Consider the following 12,692-nt stretch of genomic DNA (forward strand, 5'->3'; position numbering starts at 1 on the left):
AAAGCTCTTGCAAAGAGGAGGCCTTTTCCCAATTGTTTTTATAATTAGATTTTTTTTGACTTTTTCATCCTGCTTAGTTTAATTTGGGCTTTAAGAATATTTACATATATAACTGCATATTTAATTTTTAACAATTTGAATAGAGCCCTTTTAAGAATTTTCATTTGTTAATTTGATATTATTATTCTGATGTATGAAGACATACACTGAGCAAATGGGCAGACATAAAGTTAGACACAGAAATACAACTCATTGATATTACTTATAATTTGCATTATTTTGTATACTATTTAGCTTAATTTGGGGTCCAGAAATATATATTACTTATATAACTGCATATTTAACCTCAACAATTTGAGCAAATAGGCAGACATGAATAGTTTGACACAAAAACGTAACTTTAGTTACTTTAAACTTCTAATTTTCACAAAACAAGTGTGACTGCAAAACATTTCAAGGCTCTTGAAATTTTTTTTACTTTGCACTATGATTGTGCAGTTTTACACTATGACCATGCAGTTTTACACAAGAATTTTCTTTCTTAATTAATGGATTGTAACTAAAATGTTCTCAATGCTTTAGCACTATTTTGTTTTAGAACTTTATATTTTACTTTGAAATTAGCAGAATTTTGGGTAAATAACAAGATTAATTTTATATCTATATACTGAGGTTATTTGAAGCCTCAGGGAGACAGACTGGTTTCTCTCATGAATTACTACTCTTAGGAACACTGACCATCAGGGCAGGAGACTTTTCCCCCTCCATCCCCCTTTTGATTTTGGAGATAATAAAACTCCAGTGGTCATTTAACTTTATCCCATTAGGCAGTAATTTACTTAGTTTACACTTGAATTCATTAGAGAAAGGGTTACTAATACTAGGACAGGAGACAGTGATGTCCCAGCTTTTCTCTGGCCTGTAGGGGCAGAAGCTATTATGAAATAACCGTAGGCAAAGGCAAGGGATGAGGTTAGGCTTGAAGTAACCATAAACTAAGGAAAGGTTAGTTTAGAATTTACACTTAAATAATAATTTCAGGCTAAATTCACTCAGCTATAATTTCAGTTTCTATTTTTTTACTGTTTTATAATATAAATGCATTTATAAATGATTTTAACTCTTAGTTACAGTTTTTATTAATTTTTTAAAAACCTGTTAATTTTATAACACCTTTAAACACCTTTTATGTGACTTATAATGTATTAAATCAACTTAACCATTACTTTAATTTTTCTTTTAAGGTAAAAGAATAAATCTCTTGCAGTGAGTTTGAAATAAAAAGCTACTTTTCAGGATTTGATTTCTAGAACATAATGTTTTGTTTTGTTTTTTTTTTAAAAGAGATAAGACCCTTTCTTTTTCAAACACTGAGGAAATGAGGTTAAAGCACAAGAAGCTATTTTGATAAAAGATTTTCTTTGTATATTGATTTTACTTAATTTTAATCATAAAAATTTTCTTTCCACAAACCTTCTACACTTTCAAGATTCATTCAGGTTTTGTCCCACACTCTACTCTTTCCAATAATCAATCATTTTATCTTAGGACAAAATCATTTTCTGTTTCCTTAACAATAAAAACACATTCCATATATTCTACATACTAAGTTACCAGGCAAACTTCTTACAATATATAATTGCCATTAATACTAAACAAGCTTGTTAAAATAATGAACTTTTCTTCACTTTAAATACTTAGTAGCATGTAATACCAGAAACAGTTTTTTTGGAAGCAAGTTGGCAGGGGAGGCTGGCTGCCAAAGAAAAGTTTTCTTGTTATAAAATTACCTTTTATTATTATTATTATCATCAATTCTGTTTTTGTTTAATAATGACTTTCTGCAATTAGCCATTTAAATACTTAATTTAAACAATGCTTTGTTAGACTTTTATAATTATTTATACCTTTAAGACAAATTTTACCTTCACAGAACACATTCTCTTATTAAAGTTACTACAATACCTTTTAAGAACTTGGGCAGAATGCAAACGTATTTTGGCTTTGACACCCTAGGGAGGGAATTTTACTGCATTTTTTCTGATTCTGCTTTTTACTGCCTTCACTTACCCCCCTTCCAGGCAGTCAGGTGCACAACAATCAAATAGGAATGCAGCTTATGAATAGAAGGTGTGGACTCATTGGAAAGGGGCAAGCTGCTCCTCTCTTTCCAGCTTTCAGCCAAAATGGGCAGACAGAACCTACTCAAATTTGGCAACTCTCCCAGGGACCCAGCCACTTTGACTGGGGCAGCCCCAACAAACTTGGGTACATGGTGCATACACAAGATGGCCTCCAAGCCCCAGCAAAGGGGCAGACTAGAGACAAGACAGCAGAGCATGCACAAACATCTATACTCCGCAAACACAGAGACTCCTCAGTTTTGCCCCATAATCATTTCACCCCCTTGCCAATGGCAAGGGAGGGCTCCAGCTCAACTGAATTTTACTTTACATAACCACATAACTCCAACACTAGCATTGAGCTGACAGACAGAAGCACAAAGGTCACTTATCTGAACCACAAGTTCTATATATATATTTTCAGCACTGCTGCCCCCACAGCCATCACAAACCTTAGAACACTTAACATTTGGTATAAGGCAAATTCATCCACAATTTAGCACTATAACAAAAGATTTCAGCTAGACTTTTTCCACTGTTTAAGTTTACACCCAGACCAAGCTCCACTAGAAAAGCTGATCCATTTTCCTGTAACCAAGTTTTGTTTTTTTTTTTTAATCCAGATGAATTTCCAGGATGTTAGGACTTGAACCTATAAATAGCCCTTCTTTTTTTTTTTTTTTTTAATTTTTTTATTTTTTATTGACTTTGTAATAATATTACATTAAAAATATATATGTGAGGTCCCATTCAACCCCACCCCCCCACCCCCCTCTCCCCACCCCCAACAACACTCGTTCCCATCATCATGACACATCCATTGGATTTGGTAAGTACATCTTTGGGCACCTCTGCACCTCATATACATTGGTTCACATCATGGCCCATACTCTCCTCTATTCCATCAAGTAGGCCCTGTGAGGATTTACAATGTCCGGTGATTACCTCTGAAGCACCATCCAGGGCAGCTCCATGTCCCGAAGACGCCTCCACCTCTCATCTCTTCCTGCCTTTCCCCATACCCTTTGTCCATTATGTCCACTTTTCCCAATCCAATGCCACCTCTTCTATGTGGACACTGGATTGGTTGTGTCCATTGCACCTTTATGTCAAGAGGAGGCTCAGATTCCACCTGGATGCTGGATGCAATCCTCCCATTTTCAGTTGTAATCACTCTAGGCTCCATGGTGTGGTGGTTGTCCTTCTTCACCTCCATCTTAGCTGAGTGTGGTAAGTCCAATAAATCAGATTGTAGGTGCTGGAGTCTGTTGAGGCTCAGGATCTGGAGACAGATAAATAGCCCTTCTTATTAAAATCAAGCCTCCACTCCTTTAGTGGATATAAGACTAGTACCAGATTCTAACATGCAGTTAGACAAACCCAAAACACCAGGGCTTTTTCCCAGTTTTTCTCCAGGACATTTGGACTTGAACCTATAAACAACCCTTCCTATTAAAATCAAGCCTCCACTCCTTTAGTGGATATAAGACTAGTACCAGCTTTTAACGTGCAGTTAGGCAAACTTAAAACACCAGGGCTTTTTCCCAGTTTTTCTCCTTTTCTCAGGCCTAGAGAGAATGGCTCCCCCCCAATTTTGAGGGACTACTAGGGTTCTCTCGGGAGGTGATCAGCCTCCCCTTCCTAGCAATTAAAGCTAGGGCTTTCCAGACTGTGCTTACCTGGGGAGTCTTACCTTCTTCCATGTTCAGAGTTCTTTTTCATTCCCAGAATCTTTCTCTTCAGACCTTCCATTGCCCTCAATTTTTGTCGGGAAGATTCTGGTGGAGCCCACATCTTTTTTGGATTAAATTTAATCCAGGGGTGCCCAGATTTGGGGTTCACCTGAGTCCTCCCTGCTTCCTTGGGAATTTGGAAGGGGCAGCAAAATGCTACCATTTCTGGCCTTCATTTGCTGTCCCACCAGAGTCACCAAAAATGTTGTAGAATTTGAGAGAGGTTTAATTATGTGTGTATAGAGAGACCAGGACTCAGGAATGATTTTGAGAAGGAAAAATGGCTTATTGACAGCCGGCCAGACTTGGGAGCTTTCTGTTTTAATTTCTGAGCCTGGATCAAGATTTTTGAGTCCCTTTTATACAGAGAGGAAAGGCCAAATGGTCCTTTTGTTTCAGTTCTCAATAGGCTTGAATTAGCATATATATCTTCTACATCTTAGGTAAGCTTTTAGCATGGACCTCAGGCAATCTAGATAAGCTTTTAGCATATTTTGTTTGCATTTCCCTTGAATACTTAAAGTTTATAGACCTTGCATTGTTAAAGTTAAACTGTTTCCTGGGACTGGAGTCCTTGCCATGGTTACCAAGGGCAGGACTGCAGCCTTTTATCACCCCACATCCACAAGTGACAGATAGTTTAGGTTATCTCTGAAGAGACAAAGAGCCTCCACCCATAGCCCACATCATTGTAATCATTTAAATAACATTTGAACTCTCTCAAGGTTAGATGAATCTCAGCTATCAGGCATTTGCTCCTAATAAGTTTTTCAATGTTAGATCTTTAAACTGCTATTCAGTCTCTTATTTGTCATCTTCAATTTAGGTAATTCATTTTTTTTTTTGGCTAGGAAATCATGCATTCACTGAGATGACTATTACATGTATTTGTGACTGAGTACATGGCTGACTTTTGTCAAAGTAAAATGGAACTATTCAGTTGAAGGTGTACTGCAAAGATCAATGATTTTATTATTTTAATTTTATACTTTAAAAACACATTTTCTACCTATTAAATCTGCCATATTATTAAAAAGTTTTAGTAAGTTTGCAGTCATAAAAATGTGATATCAACTTTTCTGTTTTTCTTTTAAAAGCAGATACTGTAAAAAAAACTTTTACTATACTCAGCAAAATATTGTAAAATGATATTGTCATTGTATGAAACCTGTATCAATTCAATGCCATGTGTTTAAATTAAATTATACAGTATCCTAATATTAAAACTGTCACTTGTCACTGCTGGCTTATTTTGCATTATCTGGCATTACCTTTCACAAAATTCTAATTGAAACTCTTATTAAATGTTTGTTTTAGGTGTATATTATGTTGAAATACATCATTTTACATTTTTACTTTTTGAACAATTTGGCATCTTCTGTCTTTTAACAAAAAGTGTCGATACTTTCTTACTGTTATTTTTTAAAATATTTTATTTGTTTTTCCATTTTCATTGGTCATTGTAATTGGAAGTATTTATTTATCTGTTATTTATTTTGAAAAGCTCTAAGATAATTTCTCATTTTATTGTTGATTACCTTTCCTTTCCGGTTAGTCATAATTGAACATATATTTCTCTTCTATCTTTATAAATAAGGTATCAATCAACTATTTTCCCTGCTAAGTTACATTGCATCTCCTACCAAAATACTGTATACAACTATCTCTCTATTATGCCTTCACAAAAGACAAGGTATTTAGTAAACAAAAAGCCTTTCTACCCTCATCATCCTCCATATTTTTCATTATTTTAGACTATTGTATGGAAGTTTATTGCTCACAGAAGTTTTTTACTGTCACAATCTTTCAGGTTCTTCTGTGGCAAATGAGAAAACAGATTGCCATCTCATACCTTGTATTTGATATATCGTAATCTTTTCCTTTTCAATCTTATATTAATAGTATTTACCTTTTACCTTTGAACTGGGTATTTCTTTCTGCATATTTCTTTTGTGGGTATATTTTCTGCTCAGTTCCCACAGAATCTCAGTGAAATCTTTCAAATGCAGATTTAAAAATATCAGGAGAATTTTCTTCTAAATTTTGTATAATACTCTCATATTTATTTTTTAAAAATTATCACCAGTAAACTCTTGTTATTCTTTTTTTGTTTCTTTTGTACCTATTCTCTAAGTTTCTTTTTTTTTCTTCATGACTCAAACTTTCTTGTTTCATCTCTATGGCCAAACATCAAACAAATCTATTCTCTTTATTTCAGGTCTCTAATTTAGAACTTTACAGTGACCACACTATTCTTCAAGTTATGTACTAATAAAACAAAACAAACAAACAAAACATTATGTTTTGGATCCATGTTCAAAAAATCTATTATATGTGAATTTTAAATAGTCATATATTTTCTTTCATATTAAAAAAAGTATGTCCTCCTACAATAGTTGGAGTGATCTATAATCTCTGTGGATTTAGACAAAGTATTAGCTTTCTTGGTTTCCCAGGGGCTAGGTCCAGTTGTTGGATTAATTTATTATAAGTCCCGAAGAAGAAAATATTTCTTCCATATATGTCTTAGCAGAGTGGCCAAAATTACACATCTGAGGATTCAGGAGACATACTACCTGTCTCTCTTCTACCTGAAATGCATCCTACCTGTCCCCTTTCTACCTGAAATCTCTTGTAGAAGTAGGGGAGTCTCTGTCTAGTGATTTAGATGATTCCTTGAGTTTTCTTGTTCCTGAGGGAGGAGGCAAAATGATTTCTCTGTGGCTTGGAGAATATCTATTGAGCAACAACCTCTAGACTCTGCTGCTTTCTCACTCACCCACATGAGCAATCTGATCTCCTTCCACTCCACATGGGAGAAACCACAAGAATTTGTGTATGGCTAGACATCTACAGAAATACCAATGCCCCTCTCTCACTAAGCTGCCTCTCAGCTCCAGCATGAGCATGATTTAGAAGATGCTTATATCTGCTAGTATAGATATTTTTTGGTGTGAAGACATATGTTAACTCTAAAGATTATATTTTATTATTTGTATACTAGTTCTTTTAATAGATATGAACACCATATTCATAATTAAGAGACAAAAACTATGGCTTATAACCCAATAAAATGTGAAAATAAATGATAGTATCATTTTATATTATGATATGGTTCTAAGTATAAATAAATAATGACATTTTACTACATATTTTTATACATTGATGTGGAAAAATTAAAAACATAAGTCTCTATTTTTTCATTTTGTCACTTACAGGAAACCTCACACTTAAGTTACTATATTTCAGGTTGATAAAATGTTTTCTGTATTTTGATTAGGATACTTTAATGTTTATCCACTTAATATAATTGCTAGAAATGACAACTGAATATGTGAATATCCTTGCCATTTAGGACAATTGGAAAAGGTTTAGTCTTTAATATTTGCTAGCCATATAAAATGAACCATACTAGAAACTCTATAATAACTTCTATATGATTATTTTAAAACTTCATTCTCAAACGCTTAACTATTCCATAATAAATTTATTTTCTGTTTTTTTGGAATAAAAAGAATGCTGGGGAAAATTTTTGCTTAAAAGAATCATTTGTCAAACAAATAATTGACTTACAATTCACTTCTTCAATATGAATTTATAATCCCCAATGAGAAATACACTAAAACAAATATATTTTGATTTTTAACTAGACTTTTTCAATGCCATATAATTATATGTTAAACAAGGTTTGACTTGGTGCAAATGTTTATGATTGATGTGAAAGCATATGGCTGTGGACAATGACAAATATATAATTTCATATTAAATCTTGCAGAACAGGAGGACTACCAAATACAAAATCTTTTCATAAATATAAGCAACTGCTTCGAGTCTTCGTCTATTTTTAATATGAAAATATATTCCCATTTTCGTTGACTAGAGAAGACATAAATGCTTTCATATGTATATGCTATCAAATAAACCTTTAAGGAAATTTTAACATTTAATTAAAATATTATTAAATATTGAATTAATAAAATATGTTAGTAAGTATTTACTAAGATTATTTTACTAAGAAAACAATTGGTTCAGTGCCAGGTTTTTTCCAATAGAAATGTATTTCCCATTCTTAAAATTTCCATTTTACTGCCTATAATCTTTTCCCAACTCTGTTTAACCAGTCTTTCTTATAACACTCTGCCTTTCTATCTCTCACTTTCTTTCTAAAACACAAACATACACAGACACACACAGAGAAATGGAGAAAGTGTGTGGTAAATATTTAAAAAGGGTCCTTGTGAATTATTCCTGAAGATCTGAATTTAATCTTAAACCTACAAATAATGAACTGAAAGAACCTTATTTGAAGGCATATTGAGGACCAGAGTCATAATTACCCTTACAAAATTACTGGACTTTCAAGAAGAATGCAAATAGTTCCAAAATCAATAATGGAATGTCCTATGTTGGTTCAAGGTTTTTGTATATTTCTGTAAAGCAGAGAATGTACTATATGCTGTTTATTAATTTCCAGTTTTTATAAGGAGATTATCAAGGGTTAAAATAATCCTATAGTTTATAAAGGAGAATAAAACCCCAAAAATATTTTGAAAATTTTTAAAAACAACAGCAAGAGTTAGATTGCTTTACAATATGACAGAAGAATTAAAATGCCATGGGACAGTTTGTGTTCTTAAAGCTAATCCATTCATGTGGGTGTGGGACTCTGATGGGATTGGATTCGTTTGGGGGAACTTTGATTTATTTCAATGAAGTGTAACCAAGGGCGGTTTTTGTCCTCTAGCTGGAAAGCAGAGACACACAGAAAAATTGCAAATACAGAGAAATGACCAAGAGGCAGAGGTAGAGAGGTCCTGGAGGCCTGGGGCTAGAGTCTGCTGAGCACGGAGGCATGGAAAGAGGCCCCTGAGAGGCTCAAAGAGACAAGGCCCAGAGGAGAAGGGAGAGATGAGGCCTAAAACTGATCACCCAGCTGAGTTCAGGGACAAACTAAGCCTGGAGCAGAAGGCAGAGACCCAGACTGAAGTTTCGCCATAGTGAAGGAGTCCAGGATCACAAGCAGCTGAATTTGGTGAGACAGCATCTCTGATGACGCCTTGAATTGGACATTTTCAAAGCCTCAGAAATATAAACTTTTATTTAATAAATTGCCATTATAAAAGTCAACCCACCTCTGGTATACTGGGCCCAGGAGCTTTTAGCAAAATAAAACAAGCCACCATAAAAAAATAAATATGCTCTTGTTTATAGTAGATTATTTAAATCAGAGGAACAGAATTAAAAATCCAGTTATAAGTCTTACTTTATAGTAGAGTTTAGTTTTGAATATGTCAATGATTTTAGATAAGTTGAAAAGCATTGGTGTTTATAATCCATGGTGCTTCCACGATGAGCAAATAATGTAGAAAAAAGTAAACCATCACTTTTCTCTGTTACCGTAAATAAACTGTGCCACCCATATTAAAGACATAAATGTTTTGAAAAGGTAAGGCACTCTAAATATTGAAAGAAAGTTTTAATTAATAACAAAATAAACAGTAAACTATAATATATGATTACAGAAGAGCTTAATGAAAAAGGAATATATAAAAATTTAGTCATATTTAGCCACCTAAAAACTAAGACATTTAGGAATAATTTTCCAAAATCATGACAAAGGTTGTATCCAGAATAACAACAAAAGAATTAGATAGTAAACTCCTGGTTTAGAATGTAAAATTTTCTCAAACGATTCTTTAATGATTAGGCTAATGTGTCAACCTGGCTAGCTAAGGGTGCCCAGTTGTTTTGTTAAGCATGCTCTTAACTAATAGTAATACAAAGACATTTAATGGACTTTAATCATCAATGAGTTGATTACATATATGGTTGATTACATCTACAATCAACTGAGGAGATTGACTTCAGCAATGACAGGTGTTCATCCAATCAATTGAAGATCTTAAAAGGATAAGTAGAGAATAGCAGCAGGCAGTAGGCGGCTGAGGAGGTATTGGAGATATCTGCCAATGTGGCAAGGGTGTCTACAAAACCATGTGTGATACAAGAAACTTTACTCAAAATTGAAGCATACCACACTAATGAGATGCAGAAAAATGGAATACTAACTCTGAAAGAATGGCAAGAAAAGTAGGTGACCTGTAAAATTCAATTTCATCAAGACAAAGGACAACAGCTATTTAAAAAACATTTGGATATTTTTCTTAATGGTAAGTGGACTCAGGATATTTTCCCTCTTTATGGAAAAGCAGCTGAGATGAGATGGCTTGCAGAAGGAGGAAAATATAATGGGTGTGGAAATCAGTGAACTTGGGATGCAAGAATTTTGTACAGTGTATAATCTTTCTTACTCAGAAGAACCAATTGCTGAAATTTCTGCAAAGTATTTAAAAGTTCTTCAGGGAACATTTCATTGTACTGTTGCAGCACTTTTTATCTTTCCAGAGTCAATATCAGCAAATTTGACAGGATTTGGGATAGAGGAGCATTAGTTGCTATTAATCCAGATGATTGAGAATGCTATGCTGATATTGTAGGATTTTGATATAATTGATGAATTCCAAAAAGAAATATTAGATTATGCTTGTAATCTGATCTGTACCTGGGTATGGCTGAGTTATGATTAGGGCATTGCATCCCCATCCCTTGGTGAGTGGGGACACACAGATAAAAGGCATGGCAAAGAATAGAGTTGGGGTTTACTTATGTTGAAGTTTTGATGTTGAAGTTTGATGCTGAAGACTTAAGCTGGAGCTCTGGGAAGCAAGCTTGCAGAGGAAAGAGAAGCCAGCCCCAGGAAGGAAGAAACCTTGAACCCAGAGAAAAGCAAGCCCAGGAATGTAGGAACCCAGAAAGCCTGAACCCTCACAGATGTCAGCAACCATCTTGCTCCAAATAGACTTTGATGAGGGAAGTAACTTATGCTTTATAGCCTGGTATCTGTAAGCTCCTACCCCAAATAAATACCCTTTATAAAGCCCAGCAAATTTCTGGTAATTTGCATCAACACCCCTTTGACTGACTAATACAGGTATAATGCTGTCCCTAACAAGGAAAGGGTTTCAATCCTTCATACCTGTTGTTTCTTAAGATCCAACTAAACATGCAGGCCCACCATTTTATGTTCCAGATTAAAAGGTTATTTGTCACAATATGCAGTATTAATTTCCTTGAGAAACTTGATGTTTTTGGAGAATAACAGATCAAGGATCCATACTATAAACACCATTTACCACTTTTGATGTTTTGACCTTGGACCATTTGGCTTTGGTAGTATTTGTCAGCTTTCTCTACTAAAAAGTTACTCCTTTACCCCTTCCATACCATACTCTTTGAATGAGGTCACTATGTACAGTCCCTATGTGAGGAGTAGAAATTTATGCTACACCTCCTTGAGGGTGGAGTAGCCACATAAATCTTTTGGGATTATTCTACATGGGAGATTAACCCAACACTATTTTTTTTATTTTGTTGGCACTTTGCTTGAAAGACACTAACTACCAAAATTTATACCAAGAGAAATAGAAATTTGAATAGGCCTATATCTGTTAAATAAGTTCATATTCAATTTAAAAAATAATAATCTTACACAAAAGAAAGAATTAAGCTCAGATGGCTTCAGTAGTGAATTCTACCAAATATTTATGGGAGAAATTATGCCAGTTTTCCACAATCTTTTCCAGAATTTATAGCAAACAGAACACGTCTTAACATGTTTAATGAGGCCAGCATTGTACTTACACAAATTAGATAAAGACATTAAAAGAAAGGAAACTACTTGCCAATATGAATCTTGAACATAAATGCAAAAATCCTTAACAATGTATGAGCAGAAAAACGATTTATATACCATCTCTACATGTATTTATTCCCAGCATGCAAGGTTAGTTCCACATTGGAAATGCAATCAATATAATCCATAACACCAACATTTTATTTTATTTATTTATTTTTTAATTGATTTTGTAAAAATATTACATTAAAAAAATATATATGAGGACCCATTCAACCCCACCACCCCCACCCCACCACTCTCCCCCCAGCAACACTCATTCCCATCATCATGACACATCCATTGCATTTGGTAAGTACATCTCTAGGCACCTCTGCACCTCATGGTCAATGGTCCACATCATGGCCCATACTCTCCCCCATTCCATCCAGTGGGCCCTGGGAGGATTTACAATGTCCGGTGATTGCCCCTGAAGCATCATCCAGGGCAGCTCCAAGTCCCTAAGATGCCTCCATATCTCGTCTCTTCCTGCCATTCCCCATACCCATTAGCCACCATGTCCACTTTTCCCACTCCTATGCCACCTTTTCTCTGTGGACATTGGATTGGTTGTGTCCATTGCACCTCTATGTCAAGAGGAGGCTCAGATTCCACATGGATACTGGATGCAATCCTCCCACTTTCAGTTGTAGGCACTCTAGGCTCCATGGTGTGGTGGTTGTCCTTCTTCAACTCCATCTTAGCTGAGTGAGGTGAGTCCAATAAATCAGATTGTAGGTGCTGGAGTCTGTTGAGGCTCAGGGCTTGGCTATCACATTGTCAGTTCAGAGATTCAGATCCCCTAAATATATCTTAAACCCCAATACCAACTACAACTCCAGCACAGTAGCATGAAAGTCTTAAGAGAGATCCCATCTGAGTCCAGATTCATCACGCATAAACACCAGCTCCAAAGAAGGGCCATCTGACATGGCAGTTAACCCCATCTGCCATGACCATAACACCCATGGGCCTCTTTAGCCCTCAAAGGAACCAATACCTGGGGGTTGTATCTACTTTATCTGTCTCTTAGACTCTGCTCAGTTGTGCATAAGGGCAATCCTTCTGACAGCCTCCAGACTCTTTTTTAGAGACTAGTAGCCA

The 12,692-nt window shown here is 35.1% G+C and overlaps 1 pseudogene; it reads left to right on the plus strand.

Annotated features, from left to right (window-relative positions):
- The window catches only part of LOC101431693 (thiopurine S-methyltransferase-like), a 59,174-nt pseudogene extending 48,159 nt beyond the window's left edge, over positions 1-11,015 (plus strand).
- Positions 11,016-12,692: the final 1,677 nt, after the last annotated feature.

The sequence above is a fragment of the Dasypus novemcinctus genome, chromosome 15, assembly GCF_030445035.2.
Source record: "Dasypus novemcinctus isolate mDasNov1 chromosome 15, mDasNov1.1.hap2, whole genome shotgun sequence".
Lineage (NCBI taxonomy): Eukaryota > Metazoa > Chordata > Mammalia > Cingulata > Dasypodidae > Dasypus > Dasypus novemcinctus.